General features: G+C 39.2%; 1 long non-coding RNA gene across 1 annotated transcript in view; it reads right to left on the bottom strand.

Moving 5' to 3' along the window:
- The window catches only part of LOC146806006 (uncharacterized), an 86,261-nt gene that overhangs the window by 46,920 nt on the left and 23,830 nt on the right, over positions 1-15,511 (bottom strand). Inside the window, exon 2 of the long non-coding RNA XR_014967953.1 lies at positions 15,005-15,027. This is a non-coding gene — a long non-coding RNA (uncharacterized LOC146806006). The remainder of the gene's footprint in view (positions 1-15,004; positions 15,028-15,511) is intronic.

Raw genomic sequence — 15,511 nt, 5'->3', positions numbered from 1 at the left:
CAGTGCTACAGCCAAATGTGCACAATGTATGCAGGCCCCTAACCCCCAGCAGAGTACTGATTCACCCTTGCAATAAGCCTGGAATTCTTCATGCAGTGCCCCAATCAGACTGTGACTCTCTGTTCACTCCTGCAATCATCCTGACAAAAGCATGTCCTTATCTAATCTCTGTGCGAACACACAAGCACTTATAAACTCTCCCTGCTGTCAACTTCCACCACTCTAACTATCCACTCAGTATCCATGGACTGCTCAGACATTAAGACATGCAGTGCTATAGTCAAATGTGCGCAATGTATGCAGGCCCCTAACCCCCAGCAGATTACTGATTAACCCATGCAATAAGCCAGGTAGTATTCATTTGGTGCCCCAATCAGAGTGTCAGTCTCTGTCCACTCCTGCAATTATCCTTATCTAATCTCTGTGGCAACACACAAGCACTTATAAACTCTCCCTTCTGTCAGCAACTAGCACTCTAACTACCAACTCAGTATCCAAGCACCTATAGAATGACTCAGGCATTAAGACATGCAGTGCTACAATCAAATGTACACAATCTTTGTAAGCCCCTAAACCTCTGCCAATTTATGATTCATTCTTATAGTAAACCAGGTAATATTGATGCACTGTCCCAATCAGACTGTCACTCTCAGTCCACTCCTGCAATCATCCTAACAGAAAGATGTCCTTATCTAATCTCTGTGCCAAAACACAAGCACTTATAAACTCTCCCTACTGTCAACTACCAGCACTCTAACGATCCACTCAGTATCCATGCACCTGTAGAATGACTCAGGTATTAAGACACGCAGTACTACAGTCATGTGTGCAATCTATGCATGCCCCTAACCCCCTGCAGACTACTGATTCACACTTGCAATAAGCCTGGTAGTATTCATGCAATGCCCCAATCAGACTGTGTCTCTCTGTTCACTCCTGCAATCATACTCACAGAAACCTGTCCTTATCTAGTGTCTGTGCCCACACACAAGCACTTAGAAACTCTTCCTGCTATCAACTACCACCACTCTAATAAGCCCGTCACTATCCAATCACTTGTACAATAACTGAGGCACTAAGACACAAGTGCTACAGTCAAGTGTGCCCAATGTATGCAGGACCCTAACCCCCAGCAGAGAACTTATTCACCTTTGCAATAAGCCAGGTAGTATTCATGTAGTTCCCCAATAAGAACAACATGTGGTAAAAAAAATCTTGCGGTAATAGAACAACATAATTTATTAGAAAACTTTCAGAGGCTAGAAACAGTGTGCACACTGTGGAAAGTAGAACAAATGCCTCACGAAGAAAGAACAATAACAAGAAGAATTGAGAAATTAATGGGAAATTATGTTTTCAAGAAAAAATATATTGTAAAAGGAGAAAGAATCAATTTACTGAAATAAGGAAAATAATGTTTTGTAATGGATTTGTCTTTAATTTGTTGAAAGATATGAGGAAATATAAAAAAATCTGCATTTTATAAAAAGAAAAAACAGATTGAAACTATTGTTGAAAAGGCTTTAGAATTAAAAAGGAAATTATTCATTTTAGTATTAAACAGAATTAGATCATTAGATAAGCCAATACGTTTTATGAAGACCAAAAGTAAAAAGAAGAGAGTAATTAACAGAACTAACTTTTGTGATGTTTTTTTGGGTGAATGGAAACACAGTTCAAGTTCAGAGCCTTTTTTTAATGAAGAGAGCTATTTTCAAACCAGTTCATTATTGTATGCAGTTGATACCAATTGTCGTGCTTATGAGGTTAAACACGGCTGTCCACTTGAAAAAGAAAAAATGGTTCCTAGAAATGTAGAAGAAGTGGTAGCTGATAAAGTTCTAGAGAGACGTACTAAAGCCCCAGTGTATACTTGGGATTGTAGTAGTATATGCAGTATACATCAGGAATCTATTGATATTTTAAGGAATTTCTTACGAGAGTATAGTAAAAAAAGTCTTACACAAAAGATTAACATGTTGCAAGGACTAGACCCTTGCATAGTGAGAAAAAATACTGGTTTGCAAGGTCATTCTCTCGCTTGTCTTTCTAGAAAAGCATGTCAAAGTGTTTTTCATCATTTTAGAATGTTAGCAGTACATCATTCTCAAATGCGGAAGTTAGTCAGAAGATTGTATTACACCAAAAGTCCAGCAATATTTTTAAATGAATTAAAAAGTTTGTGATGAAATAGAGTTTTGTTACTTTTGTCCTGAAGACGAGAGTAGACAAAGTGAGACATTGATAGAAGTGGGCGTTGAAGAAAAGGTGGCAAAGATTAGTACAGAGAAATTTGAAGAAGAAACTACAAAGGTAATTTTGTGTGAAAGGCCAAATTATACTTGTATTTGTTGTCGATGAACTCACTATAAGATTCAGACTAGGACTGTTGATCTGTATTTAAAAAGTGAAAAAGAAAATGATAAGTGGAAGGAATTTGCAACATATTTGTTGGTAGAGGATTGCTTTGATTTAGGTACTAATCAACGTATATGTAAATGTTGTTATAACAAATTAGATGATAATAAAATGCCAGGGAGAGATGTCCATAATGATCTGGAATTGGTAGCTATTCCTCAAGAACTGATGGATTTAAACACGTATGAGTCTATTCTGATTCAATCTTTGCACCCGTTTCAGGCTATTGTTCGTATAGAGCCTAAAACAGTTAAATTGCCTTCCACAGATTTACAGAGAGGATTAAAAGGAAGAGTTGTATATTTACCTCTAGATTTAAAGAAAAATATTGAAAGTATTGGTGAAGAGAAAGAAGAAAGTGAAGCATTAATTATTCTAGTGAATGGTGTTCCTACTATGAGTAAGAAAATCTGGCAGGAATTAGTGGATGTCAGGAAAGTGCAAAAGGCAACATTGTATCACAAAAAAGAATGATTACTACAAGAATGTGTATGTGGAAAAAAAAGAAATACTTTTAGGAGATGTTAGTGAAATGTCCAAAAGTAAAGAAACATATGAACATTATAGTGTACATCCTTTACATTCTAAAGAAGTGTTGGGGAATGCTATTGAATTATTCCAAATGAAAAAAGTGAAGGGGAATCCCTTGAGTGTTTGGGAAAAAAGTTTGGAAGCTCATTGTTTTCCCCAGCTGTTCCCAACTGGAAAAGGTGGATGATATGACAAACGATCAATACAGATTCCTGCATCAGAATATCGGACAACAACAATGTAGGCAGAAGATCCTAGATTTCGACAATGTATCCCATATATATTTAATCTTTTGTTTGAGAGTGATTTGTCTGGACTTTCATATGCAGTCAACCACATATTAAAAACATATTTGAAAGATGATCATTTAGACTCTCAACTGATTAATTTGATGGCATGTCAGCGTGGTACTAATGAGTATTGGTATCATAGTCATGGAGAACTTAAATGCGTCCTAAGGAATTTAAGAACTCCAATGTGGTTTGTTACCTTAAGCTGTGCTGAGTACGCATGGGATGATTTACTTCAATTTCTTCAAGAAGCAAATTCAAATATTAAAACATTGAATTCAAGACTTCTGGAGAATTGTGTTCTTTGGATCCTGTAAATGTATGCAGATATTTCTATCATAGGTTTGAAGCTATGATGTCTTTTATCTGCAACAAAAAGAATACTCCTCTTGGAGAAGTTATTGATTTTTTGGGGAGAAAGGAGTATCAAGCTGGAGGTGCTCCTCATATACATATGCTTTTATGGATCAAGGATGCAGCCTCATTTGGAACTGATTCGGATGACACTGTTTTATCCTTTATTGAAGATTATGTTACATTTGCTATACCTAAAAGAAAACACCTTAAGGCAACAAGTGTTAAGATTCCAAAGTTATCGATGTGGGAAATACTATCGACGGAAATACAAGTCGAAGGAAAAGTTTTATACCAAATGTCGTTTTGGATTTCCACGTCCAGTAATATTCAAAGGAAGAGTGAAAAGTTTCATGTCAGCAGTGAGACATACCATCACTAGAAAATCACCCACAAATACTTACAATTTGAAAAGAAGTGAAGAATCAAAGTATATTAATGATTATAATCCAGTTATACTGTCAATGTGGAATGTTAACATGGATATCTAGTATGTTGCGGATAATTCCATTGCTATGGCTCGGTATATAACATCATACATAACTAAATCAGAAAAGACGGAGTTGAAAGAAATGTTGAAATACATTTCCCATGAGAAGAGTCTTAGTAAGAAATTACATAGTTTTAGTTGAAGATGTTATCCCATCGAGAGATGGGAGCATTTGAATGCTTGGATTGGTTGTTGTATGCAAGCCTATATTCAAAGTCAAGAAGAATCATTTGGGTGAGTCTAGGTCTTGCTGCAGTGCGAAACTGAGTACTTAAACCTGTACAAGAAATCAAATATTTAGCAATAAATGAACCAGGAAGTACAGATATTCTCAAAATAAACATGTTGGATACATACTATCCAAAAAGAAGTCGTCATCTTGAGAACATATATCTCTATGAATTGCTGCAATTTTACAGTTTTTAGAAAAATACTACAGAAAACATACAGGAAGGAAAATATGTAGTGATTGTTTCAGAAGGATGTTTGGTGAAACATAGTAAAGGAAATCTGATTAATCACAGGAAACGGAGTTGTGATACTCCTGATAAAATTACTATTTAGCACGTTTGCAACTCTACAAGCCTTGGCGTACAGAAATAGAATTACTTGGAGATTTTGAGTGCTATGTAGATTCTTTCAATGCATGTAAAGATAGCATTGAATGCACAGTTTTTGCAAATGATCTGAAAATGTTGAATGAAGAAATCAATCAAGAAGCTACTATTGCAGCGGAGATTGCCTGAGATAGTTATCAAGATAGTCAAAGTTCTGCTCCACTGAGTCAGGATCCACTAGAACAACCGATTCTTGAAAATGAAGCAGCCATCGCCACATCAGTGATGTCACTGACCATGTCATGAATGATGTAATATGTGACATCATCAGCAGTGGATTGCGGGCGCGCGAGATGTAGTTAGTACAACTAACTATATTGGAGGAATTTCAATGGTTTTGTTCGAGTGAAATGTTCAGCTAAGTATAAAACCCCTAAAACCAATTGTTTTTTCAGTGAATTTCTAAGGTTTTTTAAATGCTAATTCCTAACTATATCATGCCTGAAACCTATGTTTTTTTCTGTGAATTTCAAAGGTTTTTTAAATGCTAATTCCTAACTATATCAGGCCTGAAACCTATGGTTTTTTAAGTGAATTTCAAAGGTTTTGTAAATGACAATTTTTGATACTGATTTACTACATTTTTCAAACTATTTATTTTTAGATATGTTTTTTTAATTACATTATAATTACATTATACATTACAATGCAAAATATACTTTCTCAGAATGAAGTACTTTAGTTTAAATACTTTGCAAATAGGCAATAGACTTTTAAGTACAGAAGTTACAGTTGTTGCAATGGGCAACACAATTTCAAACACAATGCAACATTGAGCTCAATGTGAATTTCTAGTCAAATGCAATTAGTTACTTTATGGATTACTTTTCTAACCACAGGACTGGATCCTAGATTCAGTCCTTGGACATCTCCTGTAAACAGTTGAGTAAAAGCGTTTTCTTTACAGTAGTGATTTTTAAGGAATATTATTGTATTTTAAAAGTTGACACTTAGAAATGTTTTCACATAGATTCACCAATGTTATTCTATGGCAGAAAATTCACTTAGCAGGTAAGTAGTGTTATCATTACTTTTTCTTACTCAGTGGTGGATCCTGGATCCAGCACTGGTTAACCTCCTGTAAACAGTTGAAAGAATGTGTTTAAGTCATACAGACAATTTTTTAGGAATATTTTTAGTTTGAAAATAGACACTAATCGTTTCTGCTGAAAACCACTCAATGGATTCCTATAGAAGGAAATACCAGTTACTGGTAAGTATGCTTAGAATTACTTTTCAGGGTCAGTGCTGAGATAAAAGATGCACCCCTGGGTTCTCTCCTTATAACAGGTGAGTAAATCGGAATTCGTAGTTCGGCTGATTTTAGAGGAATATTTTTACGTTTCAAAAATCGACACTTAGAAACTTTTCTGGTGAAAACCACACAATGGATTCCTATAGAAGGAAATACAAGTTACTGGTAAGTACGCTTAGAATTACTTTTCAGTTTCAGTGCTGGGCTAAAAGATGCAGCACTGGGTTCTCTCCTGATAACAGATGAGTAAATCGGAATTCAAAGTTCGACTGATTTTAGAGGAATATTTTGTACGTTTCAAAAATCGACACTTTGAAACTTTTCTGCTGAAAACCACACAATGGATTCCTATAGAAGGAAATACAAGTTACTGGTAAGTACGCTTAGAATTACTTTTCAGTTTCAGTGCTGGGCTAAAAGATGCAGCCCTGGGTTCTCTCCTGATAACAGGTTAGTAATTTGGAATTCGTAATTCGGTTGATTTTAGAGGAATATTTGTACAATGGTGAAGGTAGGGGGCGGAGCCTGAGGTGACGGGTGCAAACACGCCCTGTGGCGCGTTTTAAGTTGGGGAATTAATTCCTCTGCAATCCTGTGGTCCCTGGGGGCCAACTAACCCACCAGTTACCTCCAGTATGCGCCAGGGAGCTGCGTTGCAGAGAGGTGTTCAGAGGCCACGCCCCTTTTTACAACACTCTGTAAAAAGGGGCATGGCCTCATTACACCTCCCTGCAACACAGCCCCCTGGCGCATGCTGGAGGTTCCTGGTGGGCTAGTTGGCCCCCAGGGACCCCCAGTATTCAGGGGGATTAGTTCCCCCTCTGCAAACGCGCCAGGGGGCGCGTTTACAGAGTGGTGTAAGGAGGGGGCGTGGCCTTCAGCCCGATCCCGTCTTTTTTTATTTATTTTGTTAGAAGGGGGGCTGTGTAGCCCTCCTTCTTTTTCTAATTTATTGGCCCTGGGGACCCCATCATTTTTTTAAATCAGGAAGGGGGCCACGTGACCTCTCTCCCGACTCCAACATTTGCCCCGGGCACCCCATCCCCCGGAGCATGGCCTTTTTATTTTACATTTTTTATTTTGGTGGGGGGCTGCCTTGCCCCACCCCCGGGCCGTGTTTTTTTGGTGCCTTTTTTTAATGTTTTTAGGAGGGGGCCCCCCTCCCGGGCTAATACTAGCCCCGGGGACCCCATCTCCTGGGGCTGGCGCTCTTCATTGTGGGCCGTGGAGTGGTCCCCAATCCCCCCACGGTCCTAGCCGGCTCCCGGTGTCCTGCGGGAGCCGGCATTGCTTTTCCACATGGGGAGAAGTTAACATGCTGCTCCCCATGTGGAAAAGCAATCTGCTTTGGTTGTATTGAAGCGAGAGCAGGTTTCCCTGCTCTCGCTTCAATAAAGCAAAGCAGTTTGCAATGACAGGGTGGGAGCCGCGAGGCAGTGTCCCGGGGGTGGGCAGGAGCCGGCCCTGGGGGGTGGTGGTACCCAGGGCCACAACAAGGCTCCAGGAGGGGGCCGTGTGGCCCCCCTCCCATATCTGTTAGAAGCCCGGGGGTGGCGGTCCCTGGGGCAGGGGGTCTTCAGAGCCTCCCCACATCCAATTTTTTGTAGCCCCAGTGGGTGGCGGTCCCCGGGGCAGTGTGCGGGGCATTGGGACCCCCCACACTTTTTTTTTAAAATGCCCCCGAGATTTGCCCACCCCGGAGGCAAATTACCAATTTCTGCCGAAATTCGCGCTAGGTGAGTGAATCTCGCCGATTTATTTCTTAAAAAAATGCAATTTTTGTCCCAGGCATAGGGGGTCAGGGTGTTTCTACCCTGCCCCCTTTTCGTGCTTTGTGCATTTGTTTCTTAGGTTTCTTGTGCCTCGGTTCTACCGAGGCACAGGATGGCTGCCAACACTTGGTGTAATTCCGTTCAGCAGTTCGGGCTGAAGATGCGGCTAAAGGTCCTATGGGATATCCGCAACATTCTATTTGGAATATCTTTAGTGCCGATTGCCGAATCTTCGGAAATTTTTAAATCTTTTTAGCCAGCGCACAGTCCGCTCCTATCCTGAATGTTTCACGGTGATTCATAAAGCGGGGGCTGAGAAAAAAGGGGGGTCCCAAAACGCATTTTCCCAATGCATTTTTCCATAGGGACCTTTAGTCCAAGGTACAGCCCAAACGGCTGAACAGAATTACTTGAAATTTGGCAGAGAGGTAGTCCTCAGGTGAGGGATGTGGTTTTGCATGTCTGGAGTCAATCTGTTCAGTATTTCCTGAGAAAATTGCAGTTAAAAGCATATACATATCTATAGCCGCGCACTGTGCGTGCACGGTGCCAGCACCCTGCCGTGCGCGAGCGCACTTCTGATTGGTTGTTAGATCTTAGTAAACATTCGAATCGGTCGAAACCAGGAAGTGTCGGCCGCCATTTTGTCTCTCGCAGTCTGAGGGGGTGAAAAACAAAGGTGGAGAACGTGAAAAGGGGCAGGGTGGACAGTTCCTGACCTCCTAGCCGTTGTCAGGGGGTCCCATAAGGACCCCCAAGGGCCAAAATGTTCTTTATTTTTTTTGCTAAAAATCGCGGAGCGCGCACAGCGTGCGCGCACATCAGAAACGAAAAAAATTCTGTGAAGTTCGCGCACCGTGCGCGCACGGCTCGCGCAAGCTGAAAATTACATTAAAAAAAACATACATTAGCATTTAAAAAACCTTTGAAATTCACTGAAAAAACCATAGGTTTTACACACATTATAGTTAGGAATTAGCATTTAAAAAACCTTGCAAATTCACTTAAAAAAACCATAGGTTTCACACATGTTATAGTTAGCAGGACATTTCACTCGGAAAAAAACAATGAAATTCCCCCGGTATAGTTAGTTCAGGCAACTATAACTCACGCGACCGCAATCCACTGCTGATGACGTCAGATATTACATCACTGATGACATATGTGTCTTTCTGTAAAATAAATATTTGTAATATATGTATAGCTAAAGGTAAATGGAAGAATAAATGGGTAAATAAGTGTCTAAATACAGTGATGTAATATCTGACGTCATCAGCAGTGGATTGCGGTCGCGTGAGTTATAGTTGCCTAAACTAACTATAACGGGGAAATTTCATTGTTTTTTTTCGAGTGAAATGTCCTGCTAACTATAACATGTGTGAAACCTATGGTTTTGTAAGTGAATATATAGATATATATATATATATATATATATATATATATATATATATATATATATATATTACCTTATCATCTCCAACCCTTAACCCTACTCACCCTAAACCCTCGCCATAGAACCCTAAGGATACCCTTGCTACCCAAATACTCTCACACACCTAAAACCTTAAACAAACTTTTGCCACCCAAATACCCACACCCTCCCTAAACCCAAAAAATAACCTTGGCACTCAAACACCTTTACCCCCCATAAATACTTTAAATGTTATTGCCATGCAAATATCCTTACCCACCCTAAACCCTAAAAATACCCTAACTACCCAAACATGCTACCCACTCTAAACGCTAGAAATCTCCTTGTCACTCAAATACCTTTACTCACCCTAACCCTTAAAAATACCTTGCAACCTAAATCCACCTACCCTCCCTAAACCCTAACACTATCCTTGCCACCCAAATACTCTTACCTACCCTAAACCCTAAAATAAACCTTTGTCACCCAACAAGTCTCACCTATCCTTAACTGTAAACATACCCTGGCCACCCAATATGCTCACCAACCACTAAACCATAACAATGCCCTTCTACTAATATATACATATATATCAATTGGGTTTTGGCTTATCACTTGATCCTGTGGTCTACTCATGTCCAGAGTGAGGTGTTCTTCGACACCCAGGATTGAGTGCTCCATATGAACATTCTGTGTAAAAGATCCCTCCACACAATGGGGCGTACTTTATCCAGTGGTTTCTCAAATAAGCATTCTGGATGCTCCATACAAACACAGGGTTGTCTCTCCTCTCCCAGTACCTACTAATCCCTCCTATGATCTCCTCATCTTGACCCTTTAGGGCTCCTAAAAGTGAGAGGCTCCTCACTTCCTGTACTCTAGATGGACACTCCACTCAAACACTGGAAATGTTCCCTTTTTCTTCCCTTTTCATTTCTCTCACCCGGATTTTCTTTTTTTTGGTCTTTTGACTGAATTTTATGGCAGTGCATGGTGGGAGAACAATTTATACTTATCACAGAGAACTATAAATGGTACATTTCAGATTTGTTTCATGTTTACAACATAATTATTTCGGAGAAATGTGACACTTAATTGTCTCCTTAACTTTAGGTTTTTTCAATGAATTTCTTTGGGTTTTTCAACATTAAGGGCCCGATTCCGATGTTATTAGGAAAGCCCTCCATATGACTCAGAGCTGGAGAGATTTCCAAACAAATCGTGCTCCATGAGTCCGAGCGACCGATTTCGATGTGTACGTATAGTGACAGACTCGGTTCTGTCAGATTCCCTTGGAACTCAATGGGAGCCCGTGTTCATAACGAGAACATAGGCTCCCATTGTAGAATGGGGTGGTTGGGGAAATCCTCGCACCGTGTGACTGGCACCCCATGGTGCCTGCCACACTATGATTGGCTTGAAAGGGGGGTCCCTTGGGTACCCCCATGGGCCTGATTTGGAGGCCCTGAGAAAAGGGGAGACAATTAGTTCTGGAGAAAACGATTCGGAACGGCTGTCCAAATAGCTTACCATACTCGCTCACTCGGAAACAAACCCATTGAGCTATAGGAATCGGATCTGAAAGGCTTGACCTGTACAAATGCCTTTCAGAACCGATTTGGACAGACCAAATGGTTTTCCAGGCATTGTACTCAGTCATTGGGAAGTGCGTATAAATCGATCCGAAACAAGTGCTCTAGATTGGATTTGGCAAACATGAATCAGATTTGTAGCCCTTACAAACAACATCAGAATCAACCCCTTAATGTTTAACTATACTTTACATGTGCACATAACTATAACGTACCTTTAACTTTTAGGTTTTTCAGTGAATGTCATTGGTTTCTAAAATAAGCTTAAAATATAAAGTTAATTTACATGTACTCCTAACTATAACTCCCCTTTAACATTTGGGTTTTTTCACTGAATTTCAGTTTTTTTTAATGCAAAGTCAAATATTATTACCATACCTAACTATAACGTCATTTTAACCATTGCTATTTTCTAAGATTTTGTAGGCTTTTTTCACATTACATTTATTTCCGTATGTAATGCCAATCCCATGCTGCACTCAACCTTCACTATGTGCAACCTGGGTTTGGCCATAGAGTCTGCCCGATGGCCAGTCCCTGCGTGCAGTTCTCTGTGTGTTACAAACTCTCTGCCATGCATGTGGTAGGTTTTGCATTCACTTTCTATAATTCAATTTGCCTAAATGTATTCTTAACTTAATTTATTTTACAATGAGTACTTAGGGGCATATTTACGAAATTCTAATGCAGTGCAGAAAGTCACCTTGCTGCCCCATGCCAAAGGGAAACAGAAGGGATGTGTCATATTTATGGCCAAACAACACATCCCTGTCCTTCCAATGACAGATTTTTAAGGACTAGATTCAGATTGGATCTTTTACATCACATCTTAGCAGTCCCCGCAGGGTTCACAAGAGATATTGGATCAAAGGGTCCGTGCGGCTGCGATCTGGGATCTCCGCAGGATACCCTCCATTTTGTATTCTTTTGTCCATTATACGAATACCCACGGGCAGTTTTCTTAAAAACCATCCTAAGAGTGAACAAATTTACCCAGGTAAGAGTAGCGCTCCTATACCTGAAACTCTCCTCGGAACCTCTTACTTTGTTTTGCACCGTGAACTTCTTAAGACTAGCTGCAAAATTAAGGAAGTCCAGACATGAGGTGTAAGCAACTTTGCTTTTTGGGCATAGAGGGTTGGGTTCTATGATTACAGTTGCCTCTTAAAATTTGTATATATATCTTGCACACAATAGTAAATAGTACCGAGGATGTATGTAAATTATGAATTGTATGGTACAGTGCATTTGGGATGTTTTATGATGTTTAATATGTTATAACTTATTTTATAAGCTATTGTTTTAAACTGGCTATGATCATGCATTTTAAAAATAATTTTACTGTGCTGGTATCTCGTACTCTATAGCTGTTAACACCCTGCACTTTAAAATATTATGAATTCGCAGCCTCTTTATAAGTTTTCTTGTAATCCTGTTATTAAGGACCCGGACAAACCCCGCAGAAATGACTTATTTTTAATATTTTAAGATCATTTACTCGTATTATTGTATTATGAAATGTGTAAATGTATTGTTCTTTTCTTGGATGTTTCAATATCCGAATAAAGATATTTTGATGATGACTAGCTTTATTTAGGCAGCCTTGCACCATCACAGACAACCTTGTGCCATGGTGCAAGGATGCTTGTGTTGTAGTCAGTATTATTTTTGTGCAGGAAGGGGTATCTTCCTGCACAAAAAGATTCCTAAAAGGCTTTTTTCTCTTTCATTGTGTGCTACAGAATAGGGGTGGGTGGAATTTGCGTAGTCGCTGTACGCAAAGCTCAGCGAAACGGTAAAAAATCTCCACGAGCACGCAAACGTTCTGAGAACATGCGGAATTGCTTGTTCTGCCCATTCGCAATTCTTTTTCCTTGTTCGCGAATGCTGTTTGCATGCTCAGGGAGAAATATCTCACGAATACGCATTTTAAAAGTGCAAACAAGCAAACAAATTCCGCAAAGCTGCGGATCGCAGAATTTTGGGCAATTCCATGTTCTCCGCGGAACGCGAAATTACCCAAATTCTGTAAATTCCTTAAGCAGAATGGAATTTACTGCCCAGGCCTACTACAGAATGCAGCACAGGTAGAAAAAGGAAAGAAAGAGGGGGAAAGAAGGCGACATAGTGATAGTTCTCCTCATTGTGCCTCCCCTGAGGAGGCGCATCCCCAGTGGGCAAACTTACCAGAGACTTGTGTCACGTTTGCGCCACACAAAGCTTTCTTTTTGATCATCCAGTTAAACAATACCAAAATATCAAAGAAGGTTTAAAAAACAGAGGTTCTTTTTAGAACCACAATATTTTGGTAAAAGCAAATAATTAAGTATGTTGTTTGTGTTAGTGAATATTTGTTTGTGTGTGTGTGTATGAATGCAAATAAATGTTTATAGACATGCAACCATGTCCATGCCTGTGTATGTGTGTCTGAAAGTGTGTGGTTGTATTTTCGGGATAGGACAAGTGTGATAGTGTGTGGGAGTGTAATTGCATGTGTCTGAGGTTATGTATGTCTGTGTCCATTTGTGCATCTGCATGACTGAGTGTATGTATGTGGTTGTGTGGTAGAAATGAATGAAAATGGAGATTCCGGACCTCTCTGATGGCTAATTGTCACCCTATTTTCATCAACTTGGTGTAGAGTTCAGATGAGGGGTCTAGGGACTGACCCATAAGATACGCACTCTGAAAAGCCTGAAGCAGGGATGTTTACTTGCCTCTCTTGTTTTCCTTATTAAAAAGCAATCTACCACACAGCTTTTTAAAATTAAATAACTTCCATCCCAAAATCATCATGCTAAAATTCCTCCCACCATGTCATATGCACTAGAATATGTTTCCATAAACAAATGGCATATCTTGAACACGAATGAAGAGAAATGACTCTGCAAAAGAAACTACTCCAGTTCAAGCACTATGTCTAGAACTCTCGATAACTAGTGCCTACTCAAGACTCTTGACCAACATAATTAGATGGGCATATGACCTATTGCATGCAGAAGAAAGCTCTTGGAGAGCCCTCTTAAAGCACAAAACTTTCAAGGTAAAACAAGAAAATCTCACAACAGGTTTAGAGCTTTTTCAATGCTCTATAACACTCTTGCAGTTTTTGTCACCTGCACATTTGCAGTTATTTTTTTAAAAACATGACTCCGCGACTAAGTTTAGGCCTATCCATTGCACAATGTTCCCAGTTATCACACTATAGATCTTTCACAGTTACTCTTGAGTATAAGACTTACCAAAAATATTTGAGATACACCCTAGAACACATCATCCAAAACTGTATCATTATGCTTTATTTAGGGATCTTACCAATAAATGTCTACACAAAATATTGGAGCGATACAATTGACAAGATAGGATTATGCAAGCTCCGTAGAGGAGGAGTTCAAGATATAGCCCATGTATTATATATCTGCCCCAACAAAGTCCTGATAAAAGCTCGGCATCAATTTTTTAAAATCGATATGTTTTAGATATAACCTATTTACTATCAACAACCTGATCACCTTAATTAGATCACCTCCAAATGAATTTGTTTGTTATATTTTGTATATATTTTAAAAATATTTTTTCACTATTGTAAGAATAATTTATGTATATAGTTTGTTATATTTATAATGATGTATCAATTTTGTATTCATTTTAAATTGTTGATCTTTCCTCATTTTTCTTCTTTCTTTCCATGCTGTGAAAGAGGAAAATGTAACCAATTATTGTTTTTGTGCAGTAAGGTGTCCCTTTCTGCACAAAAGCAGTCATCATCACAATGCAGCACCCTTGCAACATGACAGAAGGGTGCCTGCTCTGGCGAATGACAGCTAATTGTGCCCTAGCACAGGGAAAACCACACGGACATTGTTGTTAATACGATGCATCCCTGTAATTTAAAATGCACAGCTTCGTGCAGCAAAATGGATTGCGGGGCAGTGCTGTGTCAGCTTTTGTAAATGAGGCCCTCAGTTTGATTATACAAATGATTTGTTGATTTTTTGTAATTTAACATCCCTCTCCATTTAGTTCCTCTGCTTCATGTGCCTTCCTTCCTGTTCACTGAAATATCAATATAACATTTTAGATCTGTTAAATGAATTTGCTTTAATGTTAGAGACAGGTGCCTTGGTGCAGACATTTTTGAGTCTGTCTCTTCTAAAATAACAGATAGTTCATCCAAAGCACTGGTATTGGAATTCACATGCAACAAAACAAGTCAGAGAACACTTCATAAAGTAACAGCATATATGAACAGTACATTTGTCACTTCTTTTTACCTGTGGACGGGAGTCAACGAAGTCTACAAAAAATAAAATAGAAATAGACACAAAGAAGGTAATAAATATTGCAGTTAATATATTTGCTCATTATTGATAAATTGATCAGCAATAGTAATCACATCTCTTGCATATCCTGTCTATCTGATAGCTTCTTTATACATAACGTCAAAAGTTAATGTAAAACTACCCACTGTTGTACTTTTATTGAAAAACCCATGAACAGAGTTTACAGAAGAGAGTTTGGTATTGATTAGCGAAACAAAGGATTCGTGTATTAAAGGCTCTACAGACTGCCAAATGTCCAAACAACTTACACAAGGAGCGACAATATTTAAAGGGGGAGTGCAAAGTTCAGCTTTAGCTTTTTGAATATGCGATGTTACATCGCATGCGCTACAACGCATGTGATTACAACGCGGTCGTTACAATGACCATGTTGTTACAACGCAAACCATTACAATGCAAGTTGTTTCTACAACTTGCTGTAGGGGGCATGCTGGACTT

The sequence above is a fragment of the Triturus cristatus genome, chromosome 8 (assembly GCF_964204655.1).
Source record: "Triturus cristatus chromosome 8, aTriCri1.1, whole genome shotgun sequence".
Lineage (NCBI taxonomy): Eukaryota > Metazoa > Chordata > Amphibia > Caudata > Salamandridae > Triturus > Triturus cristatus.
The sequence above is the reverse complement of the archived record's forward strand: the minus strand, read 5'-3'. Positions and strand labels throughout refer to the sequence as shown.